General features: G+C 38.3%; 1 long non-coding RNA gene across 1 annotated transcript in view; it reads left to right on the forward strand.

The window, feature by feature from the left end:
- LOC126068225 (uncharacterized) overlaps positions 1-17,398 on the forward strand; it is a 30,736-nt gene extending 13,338 nt beyond the window's left edge. The window contains exons 2-3 of the long non-coding RNA XR_007515583.1: positions 15,078-15,139; positions 15,892-17,398. This is a non-coding gene — a long non-coding RNA (uncharacterized LOC126068225). The remainder of the gene's footprint in view (positions 1-15,077; positions 15,140-15,891) is intronic.
- The last annotated feature ends 2,474 nt before the right edge of the window (positions 17,399-19,872 follow it).

Raw genomic sequence — 19,872 nt, forward strand, 5'->3', positions numbered from 1 at the left:
ACTTTTCAGGGATTACTGGATATTGATTCTGAATTGACACTAACCCCAGGAGACGCAAAACGCCGCTGCGGCCCACTAGTCGGGAAGGGAGACATATGGAGGTCAGGTTATTAATGGAGTCTTGGCTCATGTCTGTCTCACAGTAGGTCCATTGGGTCCCTGAACCCATCCTGTAATGATTTCCCGAGTTCTGGAATCAAAATTGGAATAGATACACTCAGCAACTGGTAGAACCCCCACATTGAATCCCTGACAAATGGAGTGAGGGTATTAAGGAAAAGCCAAGTGGCACCCATTAGAACTGTCTGTACCTAGGGAAATAGTAAACCAAAGGCAATACTGCATTCCTGGAGGGATTGCAGAGATTACTGCCACCATCAAGAACTCAGAGGATTCAGAGGTGGTAATTCCCACCACATTCCCATTCGGCTCTCCTATTTGGCCTTTGCCAAAAACAGATGGATCTTGGAGAATGACAGTAGATTATTGGAAACTTAAACAGGTTGTGACTCCAGTTGCAGCTGCTGTTCCAGATGTAGTTTCATTGCTTGAGCAAATTCATGTATCTCATACCTGGTATGCAGCTGTTGATCTGGCTAATGCCTTTTTTTCCATACCTGTTTCGAAGGACCATCAGAAGCAGTTTGCCTTCAGCTGGCAAGGCCAGCAATACACCTTAAGTCGCCTACCACAAGGCTATATCAGCCCTCCAGCCCTGTGTTATAATTTAATCTCCAGGGACGTTGATGGCTTTTCCTTTCTGCAAGGTGTCACACTGGTCCAGTACATTGATGATGTTATGCTGATTGGACGTAGTAAGGAAGAAGTGTCAATGACTGGACTTATTGGTAAAACATTTGCATGCTAGAGGGTGGGGAATTAATCCCACAAAAATTCAGACATCTGCCATCTCAGTGAAATGTCTGGGGGTCCAGTGGTGTGGGGCATGTCTAGATATTCCTTCTAAAATGAAGAATAAGTGTTTGCATCTGGCTGCTCCCACAGCTGAAAAGGAGGCCCAATGCTTAGTGGGCCTCTTTGGATTTTGGAGGCATCATATTCCTCGTTTGGGTATGCTATTCTGGCCTGTTAACCACATGACTGGAAAAGCTGCTAGTTTTGAGTGGGGTCCGAACAAGAGAAGGCTCTGCAGGTGCGACAGGTTCAGGCTGCTGTGCAGGCTGCTCTGCCCCTTGAGCCACATGACCCGTCAGACCCAGTGGTGCTCGAGGTGTCAGCGGCAGATGGAGGGTGCTGTTTGGGGTCTTCGGCAGGCCCCCGTTGGTGGATCACGCTGCAGACCCTAAGGATTTGGGAGCAGAGCTCTGCTATCCTCTGCAAATGACTATTTTCCTTTTGAAAACCAGCTTTTGGCTTGTTACGGAGCCTTAGCAGAGCCTGAGTGCTTAACCCTGGGACACCAAGTCACCACGTGGCCTGAGCTGCCCACCATGAACTGGGTGTCGTATGACTCACAGTCCTAAAGTTGGATGTGCACAGCAGCATTCATTCCATCATTGAATGGAATTGGTCTATACAAGATTAGGCCCAAGCAGGACCTGAAAAAGCCCAAGTAAGATGCACGAGGAAGTAGCCCAAATGCCCACGGTCTCCACTCCCGTCACATTAGCTTCCGTCTCCCAGTCTGCACCTGCGGCCTCATGGGGAGTTCCTTGTGATCAGTTGACTGAAGAAGAGAAAACTCGTGGTTTTGTGTGATACGCAGGACCACTCGAAAGGGGACAGCGAGACCACTGCAGCCCCTTTCTGGGACGTCATACCACCAAGAAAGCGATGTCGGGAGCAGAGTGGATCCTTTGGACCCAGGGTTCCTGTGCAGATAAGCTCTTAGTCCAGGGGAAGATTGATGAGAAGGACCTTTCTCCAGAGCCAACAGAGAGAGAAAGCTGGAGCTGATACCCCGAATTTGGACTTTTTGCCACTTTACCGTGAGGAAATAAATTTCTTTTTGTTAAAGCCATCCACTTGTGATGTTTCTGTTACGGCAGCACTAGATGACTAAGATAGCAGATGAACTCTTAACCACTGTGCCACCAGGGCTGCGCAAGAAGAACAGCTGGTAGTTAATCCACGTCTAGACCCCACCACCCGGTTGCCACTGAGTTGGCTCTGACTCGTGTTGGCCCCGTGTGTGTGTCAGAGTAGAGCTGTGCTTCATTGGGTTTTCAGTGGCTGCTTTTCTAGAAGTTATCAGGCTTTCCTTCCAAGGTGTCCCTGGGTGGACTCAAACTGCCAACCTTTCAGTTAGTAGCTGAGTGTGTTAACTGTTGACACCACCCAGGGACTCCCACATCTTGACACATAATAGTAAAATGGAGAACACAGGCAGCAAATAGAACATCTTAAAAGTTGCTAGAGAACAGAAGACAGATCACCTTCAGAGTAGTTGTGGCAGTTATACTGACAGCTCAGTAGCAAAAATTGAAGATGAAAGACATTGGAAAGATATCTCGATGTGCTGGAAAAAAAATGCCAGCTTATAAGTTCTGTAACTGATGAAAATATATTTGAAGAGTAAGGGTGAAATAATGACATTTTCAGACATAATTATCTCTTAATTATAAAGAAAATAAGTGTATAGATATTTTTTCTGATTGGTTTTAGTGTTTCTAAATAATGGATTATAATGTAACTAAGGAATCCTGAGCTTTACAGAATTGTTTTATTAGAAAATTTTTCTGTTTACATTAGGTAAATTGACAGGAGTGCCGGTAGCACATTGTTTAAGAGCTTGCCTGCTAACCAAAAGATTAGCAGTTACAACTCACCAGCCACTCTTTGGAAATACTGTGGGCCAGGCCTGTTCTGTCCTAAAGGTTACTGTGAGTCGGAATCTACTTGACAGCAACAGGTTTGGTTTTTGGTTTAAACGGAGATACTTTTTGGTAGTAAATACTTTTTTCCAGTACGTTACTCCAACTTGTGTATCTGTGCTGTTTAGAATCTTCGGTGTTATTGTAGCAAACCTTTCATGGTGATTAATGCATGTTTTTAAGTCTTACTATATTAATTATGCAGTTTTTAAAATACTCATATTTGAAATATTAACAGGAAAATCAAGGAAAATTTGGAGAAAATTGTTTACTCATAATTTGCAAAAATAACTTCTGGAAATTGTCTTACTGTCATTCCTATTCCCAAATAAAGATTTCTAAAAAAAGAAATAAATCTACAGTAGTGGGAGATGTGGTTAAGAGCTTGGCTGCTAACCAAGAGGTTGGCAGTTTGAATCCACCAGCTGCTCCTGGGGAACCCTGTTGGGCAGTTCTCTTCTCTTCTGCAGGGTCACTAAGAGTTGGAATCGACTTCGATGTCAACAGGTTTTTTTTTTGTAGTGGGAGATGTGTTTTTAAGAAGCTAGATGGACCTGGGTTAGAAACTGGCTCTCCTACGTAGCAGTGCAGTCTTGTTCAAGTGACTTAATCTTTCTGATATTTAGTTTTCTCATCTGTGAAATAGGGCTATGACTGCCTCGCAGGTAGATTGTGGAGAACCGAGTTATGTTTGTAAAAAGCACAGAGTACAGTCCACGGCTCTTAGTTGTTGTCGTTAGCTGCTGTGGGGCCGGCACCCAACTCATAGCGATGCACGTGCAGTGGAATAAAACATGGCGGGGCCCTGCACCATCCCAGTGATTGGTTTCAGATCAGGTTCTTGTGATCCATATGGTTTTCATCAACCCATACTCAGAAGTCGGATCTGATAAATGATAACTCTTTATTGTTATTACTGTTACTGACAGCTGAAATAGAAGAGTGACTTGAATCCGACAAGGAATTTGAAGTGTTTATTGTACAAATGATGTAAAAGAATTGATTATACTTTTGATGTTGAAGAGTCAAGGACACTGATTGTAGTGATAAACTATTCAAAGGCAAGAAATTATGGGACTGTGGCTTCACCTGCTGCTCTAGGGGTTAATTTTACATAAATTCAGCTGTGTACGTCACTCACAAGGTCAGTCGCTTCACGTTCTCGGCACTTAGGAGGAGGCGGGTTGTGAGAACGAACGATGAAAATTAGTGACTTCCTTCAGAAAGTTTAAGAGATTGCCAGCTTCTCTCTCTCTCTCCCTCTGTTGATATGTGTCCTGAGGGTGAGGTTCATGATCCTAGTTAATTTAGAGTGAGCCTGAATTTTTAGGAATTCAGTCCAGAAGATGATTATAAGGTATGTACTTAAAACTTTACAGTTCAGTTTTCAGAAACTAAATGAATTCATTGGTTTCCAATAATTTAGAATAAGTACTGTCGGCATACTCTAATTATTGCTATTTGAATTGAGAATACTAATTTCTATACGATATTACAGAGACCTAGATTTTTAATTCTCTGTTTTTTGTTGTTGATAGTCTGGACATGAAAAAGAATGTTTTATGGTGGGGAATTACTTGTACACCCTCTAAATTATTTTCTAGTTTTATTCCACATTTAGACGTTTTGTCTCATGGAGTGGTGATAACTATGTAGAATATTTTAGTTGATTGCATTTTTAAACCACACTTCTTATTATCATAGTAAAATTAAAAAATGATATAATGAAGACAATTCAGAAGTTCTTATTTTTGGAACTTGACATCATTTTTAGAGTGTTGGTTAGAGGAATATGTTACATTTGTAGCTTTTAAGTTTATTCAGGTTACAGAGACACTGCTAAAAACAAATCAAGCGTTTTTTGTCTTTGAAGAAGTTCTAGGATCTCAAATCAAATACTTAAAAAAATGATTGGTGTAGAAATAGTGCCACAACTTCATCTGAACACGCACACAAATGTCTCGTATTAAACATTTTAAATGCTTTAATCTTCTTGATTCACTTTAGCCACTCATGTGTTGCAGAAATTGACACAACAGCAAATTTTTGTGAAGTTAGATCACGTGATGTTGGTCTTCATGCAGGCTGCTTTTGATCCTGTAGGCAATCAATCCCTTGTCATCGCAAACTTTGAAGAACATTAAGGTTACACTTCCTAAGTTTTGATATATATTTTGCATTAGTAACAATACATAGGTTAGAAAAGATACTATATGAAACTCATGTAGACATTGTTTCTTGTACACCTTTGATTTTGTATTTCATATTTTGAGCTTTGGTTGTTTATATGCCAAAGACTGGTAATTTCTCAACTGGTAGTTGCATGTGAAAATTATAGATGCAAAATTTGAGTGAGGCCCTGTTTTGTCTTTTATTTCTTCTAATCTTTTGTATTTTGAAAATGAGTGTTATTTTATCATATCAAACTCTGTGTGAATCAAAGTCAATCCTCATAGGAATGGAAATTACTACTATAGTATCTCTTCAGTGCTCTAGTTTGGCTTTTTTGCAAAACCAGAGGGATTTTTTGATATAATTGTATCTTCACGCTCTACAACACTGTAAAGAAAACTGATAGGGTGAGCAAAAACTATGTAGTGTCTTTAGTCCATTCTTGTCCATTTTTCAAAATAACACTAAATAAATAGTCTTTTCTATTGAGTCACGGTTGCTTACATAAAACAAATAATGATGTTGGCAGGTTTTACTAGGTTACTTTTTTGGTGCTTTACTGAGAAAACATTCTGTTTATGAGATACTAAATAACATTCTAGATTTTTAGTGGAAAACAAAGTCTTCTGTCCTCTAATGACTTAGCAATGTGTATAAGTAGCATAGAAGTCGGTGGAAAGCTTTCACTTGAAATGTAGTTTTTTGTCTTGAATAGTAATTATCTTTTATAAAACATTTTACATAAATTACTCAGAAATCACTGCCAGAAGACAGGCTCAGTGAAAACAAAGCTCCTTTATAATTAAGTTGATAATATTTTGAAAATTCCAATATTTGGTACTACCTAAGGAATTATTGTTAATTTTTTTAGATGTGATAATGACATTGTGGTTATGTAAGAAAGAATCTACAGTTTTTATACGTACTCAGTACGTAAATTCGGCAGTTCGAATCCATAAGGGATTCCTTGGAAATTGTATGGGGCAGTTCTAGTCTGTCCTATAGGGTTGCTGTGAGTCAGAATCAACATGATGGCAACAGGTAGTACGTAAAGGTGAAATGACAGGAGATCTGGACAGATGAAAAAGTATAACCAATTTAGTAATTTGATGAGTCTGAGTCGTGTATATGATGATTCATTATTCTATTTTCACTTCCTTTGTTTTTATTTACGAAATATCATTACAAAATCAATTAAGAATAAACACATTAAGAAAAATAATCCTCAGAAACCATAATACATTAGGAAAACTTTTGGGGCATGATGGTGGATGAGAGGAGAAATTAAAGGGAAGGAGGAGGGGAAGCATTGTATGGGGATGTCAGGATTCTTGTGTTCCTGGACTGGTGGCCAGCTCCAGGGAGGTAGATCTTTGGGACAGGGAGAGTTCATAAACTAGCTTTCCAGATGCGATGGAGAACACCTTTTCTTTTTTTCTCCCTTCCTTTCTGTCTCTCATTAACTTTTCCTCCCTTCACTTTTGAGAGAAAGAGGAAGGAAAAGGTGGCAGGCCACATCAGTACTCTCTTAATAGTGTTGGGGTCTAGAGCAGTGTTCTTCCAATTGCACATTACTCGGTGATGAGGCGAGTTCAGTAGGTTGCTTCTGGCATTAAAAAGGAGCCCTGGTGGCACAGTGATTAAGCACTCAGAGGCTAACCAAAAGGTTGGTGATTTGAAGTCACCATCCACTCTGTGAGAGAAAGATGTAGCAGTCTGCTTGGTAAAGATTTACAGCTTTGGATACCCTATGGGGCAGTTCTGCTGTGTCCTATAGGGTCACTACGAGTTGGAATCAGCTTGACCCAATGGGTTTTTTGGGTTTACCAGCATTAAAGAAATCGAAAAATGTCAAGGGCATTGTGCATGTTGTTGTTGTCTTGTGCTGTTGAGTTGACTTGAACTCATAGTGACCCCATGCTTTAGAGAGTAGAACTGCTCCATAGGGTTTTCTTGGATGTAATCTTTACAGAAGCAGATAGACAGGGTTTTTTTTTTTTTTTTGCCACAGTGCTGCTGAGTGGATTGGAAGTGCCAACTTTTCACTTACCAGCTGAGTGTAAACTGTTGTGCCATGTCGGGTCTTGCGTTGTGCATGTTATTGTTGTGTGCCGTCTAGTTGATTCTGACACATAATGACCCTCTAGGACAAAGAAGAACTGCCGGATAAGGTTTTCTAGGCTGTAATATTTACAGGAACAGATCTCCAGGTCTTTTCTCCTGTGGAGCAGCTGGCGGGTTCAAAACTGCCAGCTATTCAGTTAGCAGCCAAGCGCTTATAATTGCACCACCAGGGCTCCTTAAGTGAAATGTGGCATTCGCAAAATTTTTTGTTTGTTATATAACATGTATATGTGTGCTGAGTTGTGATGTAAAATCTATTCCTTGCCGTGGGGCATTACAGAAAAAGAGAGTAGTCTAGAGGATATTGGTGACTACATTGTCAGTAGAAAGCAAATGTCAAAGTTTGCACAAAGCGGCTAGGCTAATAACTTAGCATTTCACTCTGTTTTCAGACATTAATCAATAACTAGGAGGAACTAGAATTGACCTAACAGATGGTTTTATCAGCATATGAATAAGTCATGTACAAAATGAAGAGAGGAGGCAGGATGGTAGCTCGGAGATGTTGATCTTATTGCTAGGGTCTTTGTATCAGTGAGAAATGTGTGTTAATTAGTGATTACTTTGAACTTTTTGAGATAGGTCTTTCTTGTAGTCTTGTCTATATACAGAACTTGAGGCATCGTGAATACTTGGTAGAGCTCTCTTTAAATTTATGTAAAGATTATGTAAAAAATGTGTAAAAATTTGATAATATTAAATAAAAATGAGATTGTCATACCATTTGTCTTTTTTTTTTTTTTTTCTAATAATTCCTTTGGTTCATTTTTAGCTTGAAATCCCTCAAAGGGCAGATTGTCCAAAAGAAAGCAAGAGAGAATAGATAATAGAATCAGACTGTGGAGCCATACAGAACCAAAACCCAGTGCCATCGAGTCGATTTGAGCCATACAGACCTGAACTCAAATGCTACTTCCATTGCTTACTGGTTAGGTAACTTAGAAAAATTATGGAACCTTTTTGAGTTTCCATTTCCTCGCTGTGAGATTGCCTCATGGGGTTTTAAGTAAAATGAGGTGATTTACGTAAAATGCCTGGCACGGAGTAGTTGCTCAGCAAGTGCTTTTTGCTGCTACCTGTCAGGCCTCTGTTTCTTTATGTGTCTCGTTCTTCTGAGGTTGGGTTTCTTTATGTGTCTCGTTCTTCTGAGGTTGGGGATCTTAGTTGATCTTTTGCTTTAGTTAGGGGTCGTCATTTAATAATATGTTTCTGTGGAGATCTAGAACAAACCAGAGATTAAGAAATATATTTATTTACAACATGAAAACAAATAATAGATGTTCTTTCTGCCCTGGAACTATTTCATTTTCTGAAATATTTTATGGATGGTGAATGATTATAGTTATTTTATTAGATGAGCTCTGTTAAAGGAAAGTCGTATTGTGATCACGTGGAAGTGAAATCGAGAAGTGTTCTAACAATCAGTTGTTAACACTGAACAGTTTACAGATCGTGCCCTTATTCCTTATGGTTTAAGGTAAATTTTTTTCAACTTTGATATTTATGATCTTTAATGAAAATTTGTGAACTTAAGATTAATGGATAAAGTTAATATCTTTTGACTGAATAGCCTAGTTGAATTTGTCTTCAAAAAGGACAGAGTTTTTGTGGATTTGAATGATAAATAACTGACAGGAGGTCTTTAATATTTTTTTTCCCTCCCAACAGATGTCTTGGCCTATAGTGACTCCAAATCCTGTGATCCTTCCAGATTTTAAATAAGTTTCAAAAAAGTGACATTTTTATCATAAATGATTGACTTAATTCAGGCAAACATTACAGCTGAGTAAAGACTTCATCCCAGTGAGGAACGCTTTGGTATGAATAAAATGTTAGATTTTTAAATTTTTACTTTTAAAAATTTAATTCATGAATTTATCTGTTTTTCTCTCTCTGTCCATGTGTCTGTGTTCAAGATAATATCCTTTTTATGTAATAAGCTTCAAGATTGAAAGTTTTCATGCTCTGCTATGCTGAGGTATTACACTATTGACACATTTTTTTCTTTAACATTTTGTTGTTGAGAGTATTCACAGTGAAAACATACACCAATTCAAGTTCGTACATGTACATTTTAGTGACATTGATTACATTCCTTGAGTTGTGCGAACGTTCTCACTCTCCTCTTCTGACTTGTTGCTCCCCCATTAACATACTCACTTCCCCCTAAGGTTCCTATCTCATCTTTTGAGCTGCTGTTGTCAGTTTAACCCCATATAGACAGATTTTAAAAGAGCATAAGGCTTGAGGCAGACAGCCTTCAGTAGTTAAGCTAAATTCTAGTTTGGCTTTAAGAAGACTTCAGGGGATATTTTTGGTTTGAGGTTTAAAGATTATCTTAGGGTAATAGTTTTGGGGGCTTATCTAGCCTCATTTGCTCCAGAAAGTCTGGATTCCATGAGAATTTGAAATTCTGTTCTACATTTTTCCCATTTTGATCAGGATTTGTCTGTGGAATCTTTGACCAAAATGTTCAGTAATAGTAGCTGGCCACCATCCAGTTTTTATGGTATCATAGCAAAGAAGGCAGTTGTTTGTGGAGGCGATTAGCCTCACATTCCGTATCCTCCTTCTGTTCTAACTCTACTTCTTCCTCTGTTGCTCCAGGCAAAAAGAGACCAATTGTTATGTGTTGGATGGCCACCTGCAAGCTTTTAAGGACCCAGGCACTGTACAATGAACTAGGAGGTAGAACAAGAAGCAGGCTAATTAACTGGGGTGCCATATGAAACCATGACCCTAACCCTCCCAACCAATGAATCAAATCCCATGAGATGTTTGGTTGTACATAAGTGATGGATTCTTTTGGAAATGATATTTAACAATAGAATCAGTCTTGGTTCATCCAGGAAGCGATAACCACAGTAGATCCTTCAGTAGAGAAAAGTTAATACAGTTTCTAATTGGCTGGGTAATGAATTGCTAAGAAGCCAAACAGAGGAGCCATGGAAGAGACAAAGCTTCTGCCAATGATGCTACAGAGGATAGGGAGAGAGGAGGATAAATACTCTGGCTTCTCTGTCTTCTGCCATCTAGTCACCATCAGTACCGCCTTATTTGCTAAATCATTTTGGAAGCCAGAGAGCAAGCTTGCCCGGTAAAGGTAGTTGGCTTTAGATACAGAGCAGCACAAGGTAAGTTTGGGGAACGGATCTGAAAGCAAACAGTTGACTAGCCTGAAAACTATGCTGCTTGTGTATCGTACTTATCAGTATATGGGCATCTGTGTAGCCCTACTTATTAAAAAGACTTTGCTAAGAAGAAATTCTATTATTTTTTAATGACGGAAAGAAAGAATTCCCTAAAAACCAGTATTAAGATCAGCATTTCAGTTCAGTTAAAACATTTCCTGAGGGGACCATGGTTTCAGGGGACATCTAGGTCAATTGGCATAACAAAGTTTATTAAGAAAGTGTTTGCATCCCACCTTCCTGAGTGGCATCTGGGGTCTTAAAAGCTAGCAAGCAGCCATACAAGATGCATCAATTGGTCCCAGCCCACCCAGAGCAAAGGAGAATGAAGAACAGCAAAAACAGAAGGAAAACATTAGCCAAAGAGAAAGGAAGGGCCATATAAACCAGAGACTGCATCAGCCTGATACCAGAAGAACTAGATAGTACCTGGTTACCACCAGCCTCCACTGTGACAGGGAATACAACAGAGAGTCCCTGATGGAGCAGGAGAAAAGTGGAGCACAGAACCCAAATTCTAGTAAAGAGACCAGACTTAATGGTCTGACTGAGACTGGAGGGAACCCAGAAGACAAAGCCCCCGGACTCTCTGTTAGCCCCAAACTAAAACCGTTCCCAAAGCCAGCTCTCCATACAAAGACTAGGCTGGACTATAAGACATAAAATGATACTTGTGAAGAGTGTGCGTCTTAGCTCAAGTAGACATATGAGACTAAATGGGCAGCTCTTGTCTAGAGGCAAGATGGGAAGGCAGAAAGGGACAGGATCTGGTTGAATGGACACAGGAAATCTGGGGTGGAAAGGAGGAGTGTGGTGTCACATTATAGGGAGAGCAACTAGGGTCACATAACAATGTGTATAAATTTTTGTATAAGAAACTAGCTTGAGCTGTAAACTTTCACTTAAAGCATAATTAAAAAAAATTTTACTGAGTGGTACAATATTAGGTAGATGAGCTGCAAAGGTTAAAGTACTTGGTTCTCGGTTTTGAAGTACTCACAGTCTACTAGAAGAAGTTTTTTTTTTTTTTTTTTAAACAGAATAATTTTAATTTTGATAAAATGCAGGAGGAGTTAGAGATGGGCATATGTTTTTGTAGGAACTGAAGGGAGAAGGAGTTAGTTTAGTCATATAGTTTGCGGAAGACTTTCGGGAGGTTAGAAAACTTAAGCTGAGCTTCAAAGGATTGGTCTGAGTTGGTAAAGAGAAGTAGAAGGGAGACAGACATTCCTGGAAGAAGGACAAGCATGAATAAAGGTTTAAAAGCCTGAAAGAGCTTAAAGTATGTGCAACAAACTTTAATTGGTCATTGTTGCTGGAGCATCAAGTTTGGGGCATATAGAGCCATAAAATGGGACTGGAGAGCCAGGGAGAGGCCAGATTATTTTATTCTCAAACTGATAGGTAACTGTTGAAGGGATAGTGGAGTGGCCTGGTTAGCTTTGTGTTTTAAATGTATTCTGTAGTATGGAAGGTGTGTTTAAAGTGCTGCCATACTAGAACTAAGAGACCAGGTAAGAGGATATTACAGTAGTCTATGCAGTAGCAGAGTGATGGACGTAAACTCCCAAATGTGTTTTCTTTTCATGTCTTAGTCATTTGGTTCACCTAAGTACTTCTTAGTGGCAGGCTTTTCAACCCATGGCCCACTTCTATACGTAAAAGTATGACACCCTTTTTCTATGTTGTGTGAATCTTCAAAATTAAATGAATTGTTTTAGGATTCTCTGAAGAAACAGAACCAGTGATGAGATATCTATATATGTATGTGTTTATATATTATAGATACAGGTGTAGGTGCATATATATGTATATATAACCCATTGCTGTCGAGTCAAGTGCAAGTCATAGTGCCACTATAACCTACTAACCCACTATAGGACAGAATAAAACTGCCCTATATTTTTTTGTTTTTTTTTATAGGGTTTCCAAGGAGTGGCTGGTGGATTCAAACGGCCGACTTTTTGGTTAGCAGCCTGAGCTCTTAACCACTTAGCTACCAGGGCTCATATGTGTATATTTATGTATGTGTATATATGTATGTATACACACAGACACGTAGAGAGAGATCTCGCTTGATTGATTATAAGGAATTGGCTCATTCCATTGTTGGGGGCTGGTGAGTACAAAATCTGTAGGTCAGGCGGTAGGAAGGTGAAGATGAAGAGTGAGGGAGTTCAAGAAAAATGTCTGTTTAGTCTGGAGGCAAAGCGTACCCTAGGGGAAAGTTCCCTTTTTGCTCTTAAGGCCTTCAGCTTCCTGGATGACTCCTACCCGCATTATGGAGGGTAGTCTGCTTTACTTTAAGGCCGACTGATTTAAACATATAACTACTTCATAACAAAGCCTAGACTAGTGTTTGAGCAAACAACTGCACACTGCATCCCAGCCAAGTTGACACATAAAATATCGCAATTATATAACTTTAGAACAAAGCAGTTGGGAAAATGCTATTTTGTTTTCAAATTGCACATGCCTTCCTGGATATTCTGATAATTAATCTTGAGAATCACTGTCCTAGGGCTAGGAAGAGGAGTAAGTCACAAACCTTGCCGTTTAGACGCAGGCATGGAAACGCTAATCGTGATCCAGTAGGTTCTGTAGAGCGCTGGAGAGGTGCTTTGCTCTCCAGGAGCCAGGTGACTACTATGCTGCTGAGGTGTTATGGAATGTAGTAATTTCATAGCAACTTGAGGAGCATGTCCTGTATTCATTAATGTAGCTTCTTATATTGAAGAGGGACAGATTTGCAATATGATACTGAATTTTAGTAAGTATATCTTTGAAAATACCTAAAGTCTGCATTTGAATAAGATCTACTTTACAAATTTTAATGTATATTCTCTAATTTATTTCTGATAATACAAATGAGATAAGGTGTTATTAGTAGCTTTTTTCTTTTTCATTTTTAACAGGCTTAGTATTATTCAAACTCTAGTGGGATTTCTGCTATATCATGGAAAGATGAGCAGGACAGAATTATTGTCTGCAAAAAGCCTATAATCTAATGGGGTCAGTAGACATTAAGTCAAAATACAAGGCCTAAAATACAAGTTAGATAGAAATACAGACACTATATTGAGGGAATTTAGACGAAGAAGCCATTTTACTGTATTTTCACTGCATCTGAGATGTATTTTTTTTTACAATTTAACATCTGAAATTTTCAAACGTCTCACAATTTGACAGCACCTTAGATTTGAGGAAAGTGATATTTTGACTGAGAATAATAAGAGCGTGTAGGTCTTGGAAGGATGAGGAACTTAGTTAAGTGGAGAAAGATCTAAGAAAAAGCACCCAGGCATGGTAGTTCCGGTATGCTAAAGGAGTGGCAAGTGCTGCTGGGAGGCTAGCATTTAGGGTTCAAGAATGACACATGAAGAGGTGCCTTTAGGTAGGTAGGTTGCAGGTACTTCATGGTAGACTTTGAAGGTCAGGTTGTGGAGGGTTGGGATTTTATTCTGTAGAGTGGGAAGCTACTGAGGGGTTTTGAGAATGGGAAAGTATGTGAATTTCTTGACCTGTGTTTAGGAATATAGTGTTATAGTAAGAAGAGAAATTGTAGAAAGGGAAATTGTAGAAAGGGAAATGGTGCTGTTTTGAAATAATGGCTTTATTAGTTGAAAAGGAAAAGAAAGCAGAATGTTACGCAGGTAGAACTGACAAATTGGTGACTGACTGAATGTGAGGGTGGAATGGGTGGTGGTAATGGGGAAATAGAGTTAGTAGCATAGGTTATGTTATGGATTGAATTATGTCCCCCCAAAATATGTGTATCAATTTGGCTAGGCCATGATTCCCAGTATTGTGTGATTGTCCACCTTTTTGTCATCTAACGTGATTTTCCTATGTGTCGTAAATCCTATTGCTGTGATGTTAATGAGATGGGATTCACAGTAGTTATGTTGATAAAACAGGACTCAGTCTACTAGATTAGATTGTCTTAATCCAATCTCTTTCGAGATAGAGAATCGAGCAGAGAGACGGGGAACCTCATATTACCAAGAAAGTGGCGGTGGGAGCAGTGTTTTTCCTTTGGACCCAAGGTTCCTATGCTGAGAAGCCCTTAGGTCGGGGGATGATTGATGACAAGGATCTTCCTCCAGAGCTGACAGAGAGAAACCCTTTTCATGGAGCTGATGCCCTGAATTTGAACTTCTAGCCTACTAGACTGTGAGAATAAACTTCTGTTTGTTGAAACCATCCACTTGTGGTATTTCTGTTATAGCAGCACTAGATGCCTAAGAAAAGTGACTAGGAGCAAAAAGTTTTCAAGGTTCATTTATCTTGTAGCATCTATCAATACTTCATTCCTTTTTATGGCTGAATAATATTCCATTGTATGGATATATCACATCTTGTTTATTTATTCATTGGTTGATGGTGGTTTAGCTTGTTTACACTTTTTGGCTCTTATGAATAACGCTGCTATGAACATTTGTGCCAAGTTTTTGTGTGGACATACGTTTTTATTTCTCTTATGTATAAACTTAGCAGAGGAATTGCTGGATCATATGTAACACTGTTCTCAACTTTGTGAAGAGCCTCCAGACTGGTTTCCAAAGCAGCCGCCCCGTGTGTATTCCTGCCTGTAGTGTATGAGAGTTCCACTTTCTCCGCGTACTAGTCATCACTTACTGTGACCTGGCCTTCTGATTAGGTTCACCTTAGTGGATGTGAAGCGGTATCTCATTGTAGTTTTGATTTGCATTTCCCTGATGTCCAGTTGTTTATCTGTGGTTTCTTTTATATTTAGAGACCACCAGTTTAAAAATGATCAAACTTCTGTAAATGAAACCATCAATTGGAGAAGTTCAGGTGAGTTTTTTAAAATTCTGCGTGATCTTAAGAGTTTATTAAGAAAATGGTACAGCCGCTGTGAAAAGCAGTTGGCTGTTCCTCAAAAATTTAAACATAGAATTACCATATAATCCAGCATTTCTACTTCTAAGTACATTCCCAAAAGACTTGAAAGCAGGAACTCAGTACTAGTACACCCATGTTCATTGCAGCATATTTGTAATAGCCAAATTAAAAAAAAAACCAACTCTCCATCAGCAGGTAAATGGATGAACAAAATGTAGTACATACAATGAACTAATGTTTGGCCATAAAGAGAAATAAAGTTCTGTTATGTGCTATACGTGGATGAAACTTAAAAATTTTATGCTGAGAAAAAAAAGTGAATATTGTATGATTCCACTTATATAAAATGTCTAAAAGAGGCAAATGCGTAGAAACAAAAGTTTATTAGGGTTTACCAGGGGCTGGCATGGGGGACTGGTGAGTTATACTTAAGGGGTACTGAATTCATTTTTGGGGTAATGCAGAACTTTTGGAAATGGATGGTGGTGGTGATAACCAACATGGTGAATGTAATTAGTCAGTGGGCTGTAAACTTAAAAATGGTTAACATGGCAAGCTTTTTTTTATATATATTTAACCACAATAAAACTTGAAAAAATTTAAGAAATGTAGACTAAGGATCATAATGTTTAAGCTTCTGGGAAAAATAAGTTTTATAATGTTAAAATTAATTCTGTATACTAATACTGTATTAATCCGATAAGCTGGAATATATGAAGAGGACCGGGGCATCAGGTTTGGAGGAAGACTTATTAACAGCCTGTGTTATGCAGATGATACAGCCTTGCTTGCTGAAAGTGAAGAGGATTTGAAGCACTTAACTGATGAAGAGAAAGACTACAGCTTTCAGTATGGATTACATCTTAACATAAAGAAAACAAAAATTCCTCACAACTGGACCAATAAGCAACATCATGATAAAGGAAGAAAAGATTGAAGTTGTGAAGGATTTCATTTTACTTGGATCTAAAATCAACACCCACGGAAGTAGCAGTCAAGAAATCAAAAGATGCGCTGCATTGGGCAAATCTGCTGCAAAAGGTCTATTCAAAGTGTTAAAAGGCAAAGATGTCACCTTGAGGACTAAGGTGTGCCTGACCCAAGCCGTAGTGTTTTCAGTCACCTCCTATTCTTGTGAAAGCTGGACAATGAATAAGGAAAACGGAAGCATTGATGCCTTTGAGTTATGGTGTTGGCGAAGAATATTGAATATATCATGGACTGCCAAAAGAACAAATCGTCTGTCTTGAAAGAAGTACAACCAGAATGTTCTTTAGAAGTGAGGATGATGAGATTTTGTCTCACATACTTTGGACTTGTTATCAGGAGGGACCAGTCTCTGGAGAACGACATCATGCTTGGTAAAGTGGAGGGTCAGCGAAAAAGAGGAAGACCCTCAATGAGACGGATTGACAGAGTGGCTGCAACAGTGGGCTCAAGCATAGCAGCAATCATGAGGATGGTGTGTTGTATGTAGGGTCGCTGTGAGTTGGAACTGACTTGACAACACCTAACAATACCACCACCACCACCGCTGTATATATCACACCAAGAAAAAAGGGTGTGACAGAAAAAGGCAAAGTAAAATAAGGAGAAGGGAATGTAATATAGGTTACCTCCCCCCATTTAAGTTTAGGGCTTTTATATTTTAATTTTTTATAAGTGGCACATATATGCAACTTAATTTTACTTTTAATTTCATTGTGGTTTAGATGAAAGTTTACAGTGCAGATTTAGTTTTTCATTAAAAAATTTATACACAGATTGTTTTGTGACAGTCGTTGCAATTCCCGCAGTGTCAGCACTCTCCCCATTTCTCTTTCCACCCTGAGTTCTCCGTGTTCATTCATCTAGTTTTCCTGTCTCTTCCTTACCCATCTGGTCTCGTATACTTGATTGAATTAAAAAGCATGTTCCTCATGTGTGTTCTTGTTTGTTTTGTAGACCTGTCTAATCTTTGGCTGAAAGGTGAACTTTGGGAGTGGCTTCAGTTCTGAGTTAGCAGGGTGTCCAGGGAGATTCTTCTAGTCTCTGTCAGACCACTAAGTCTGGTGTTTTTTTGGGAATTTGAGCTTTGTTCTTCATTTTTCTCCTGCTTTGTCCAGGACCCTCAACTTATTCTTAAAGTTAATAGTTCCAATGGCAGTTTCCTTTTGGAAAATTAATGATTTATTTTATTGGAAAAACTTAAAATATCACACATTATGAAGTTTTGGCAATGATATTTGGAAACCAGAAGTATTATATGCTGATGGGAGTATAAATTGATACAGCTATTTGGAGAACATTTGGGCAGTCTCCAGTAAAATTGAAAATGTATGTATAACTTAGCACTTCTACTCTCATATATACTTAGAGCAGTGGTTCTCATTTGGGGTGATTTTGCCCCCCATGGGACACTTGGCAATGTCTGGAGACATTATGGAGCCTTGGTGGCACAGTAGTTAAAAGCTCGGCTGCTAATCAAAAGGTTGGAAGTCTGAATCCACCAGCTGCTCTTTGGAAATCCTTATGGGGCAGTCGTTAAGAGTTATTAATCGACTTGATGGCAGTGGGTTTTTTTTTTTTTTTTCAGTTGGAGACAGTTTTGGTTGTAACAGCTAGAGGGGAGCATTATTGGTATCTAGTGGGTAGAGGCCAGGAATGCTACTTAACATCCTGCAGTGCACTGGACAGTCCCCCATAACAAAGAATTATCTAGCCCAAAATATTAATAGTACCAAGGTTGAGAAACCCTGCTTTGTTCAGTCTTACATGTGAACGAAGAGAGACATCATCAAGGATATTTGTTAAAGCATTGTAAATAGCGAAAAATTACAATCTAAATGTTAATTGGTGGGGTAATGAATAAATATAATGTGGTATGCATATATGATTCAGTACTTTGTAATAGTTACAAGGAATGAAATAAATCTGTGTATATATGTATATCTGGTGGGAACATGAGCATTTATAATATTTATAAATTATGTAAATATATCATAAATTATAGCATTTATATGATTATATTATTCTATAATTTGAAAATTTCTCAAAAGAAAACTTATCCATTAGTTCCTTTTACAACTTTATATTCAGATTTCATAGCACTTAATATAGTACGTTGCATGTCTGTCTGTTTTTTTTTCCCCTTTTTTAATTCTTTCAGTCCAGGATGTTAACTTGGCTTCGTAAGAGAGAAGTATAATTCATTGTTTAATTTGTGTATGTAATTGTGGAGAAGCTATATTGACTGTCATTAACCACTAAATTTTTGCTTAATTCACAAAGATGAAAACTCATCGTAAAGAACTCTTAATAACTGTTTATTTTCCTTTTTACTTGATTTTTGTGTATTAGAATATCATATTGATAGAAAGGATTAGGACTTCAGCAGAAACATGAAACATTTCTCCTATTTAGATATTTTGTTGCATTGATTTTGTTGTTGTAAAAGTACTTGATTTAGTATTTCACTTAACTGTGAAGATTTTTCGGTAACTATGAATTCAGAGATGTTTTCTCTGCTGCATCTGTTGCGAGAATGAAGACCATTCTCAGCACCCAGACTGTTGCCATCCCAGAAAGTGTCGACATCACTCTGAAGGGACGCATAGTTACTGTGAAGGGCCCCAGAGGAACCTCGCAAAGGGACTTCATTTACATCAGTGTATAACTTGGCCTCCTTGGAAAGTACAGGAGGCTTCACACTGACAAATGGCGGGGAAATAGAAAGGAATTGGCTACAGTTCACACTATCTGTACTCAAGTACAGAACATGATCTAGGGTTTTAAGATGGGCTTCCGTTACCAGATGAGGTCTGCGTGTGCTCTCTTCCCCATCCAGGTTGTTATTCAGAAGGGTCTCATTGAAACCTGAAACTTCTTGGATGAAAACACATCCACAGGGTTCGGTTGAGGCCAGCTGTAGCTTGTTCAGTATCTCAAGCCCAGAAAGATGTGTTAATTCTTGAAGGAAACGATGTTGAACTTGTATCAAATTGAGCTGCTTTAATTCATCTTATCATGACAGTTAAAAACAAGGGTATCTGAAAATCTTTGGTTGTTATCTGTGTCTCTGAAAAAGGAACAGCTCAACAGGCTGATGAGTAAGATGTAAGAATTGTCCAGCTATGGAAATGAGGCCAAATGATTCCCAAGACATATGGGTGGTGTTTTAAAGATGCAGTAAAATACATCTATTCAAAATAAATAAATATAGGTGTCTAAATGATTCTGAGAACTTAAGTCATAAAATGTACTTTAAAATCTTGTTAACCAACATTTCCTGCATAGGTTACACTTAACTGTGAAGATTTTTATAAATGTTACTGAAGAGAGAAAATGGATGTGATGTCATAACCAATATTTATTTTTTAAATAAGACAAGGATCAATTTTCATATGGGATAAAATACACTGACAATGAAATAAAGTGGGGATAGTGCATGGCCTGTAATTTTTTTCTTAAGGTGATATAAAAATAATTGTCTTAAGTAGTTTAATTAGAAGATAAAGTAACTGTTCTTGGTATCTTTGAGTTTAAATTACATCATTTTAAATAACTTAAGTAAAATTACATTTATAATTACATAGAAGTCTATAATTTTGAAATAAAAAGCATTTACCAAAAACTAGATCAAGGGATTAAAAAACTCACTAATTTAAATTAAAAACTTAAAAATAACCTTTAGTTAATTTTTATTT

This window comes from Elephas maximus, chromosome 27 (genome assembly GCF_024166365.1).
Source record: "Elephas maximus indicus isolate mEleMax1 chromosome 27, mEleMax1 primary haplotype, whole genome shotgun sequence".
In the NCBI taxonomy this organism is placed as follows: domain Eukaryota; kingdom Metazoa; phylum Chordata; class Mammalia; order Proboscidea; family Elephantidae; genus Elephas; species Elephas maximus.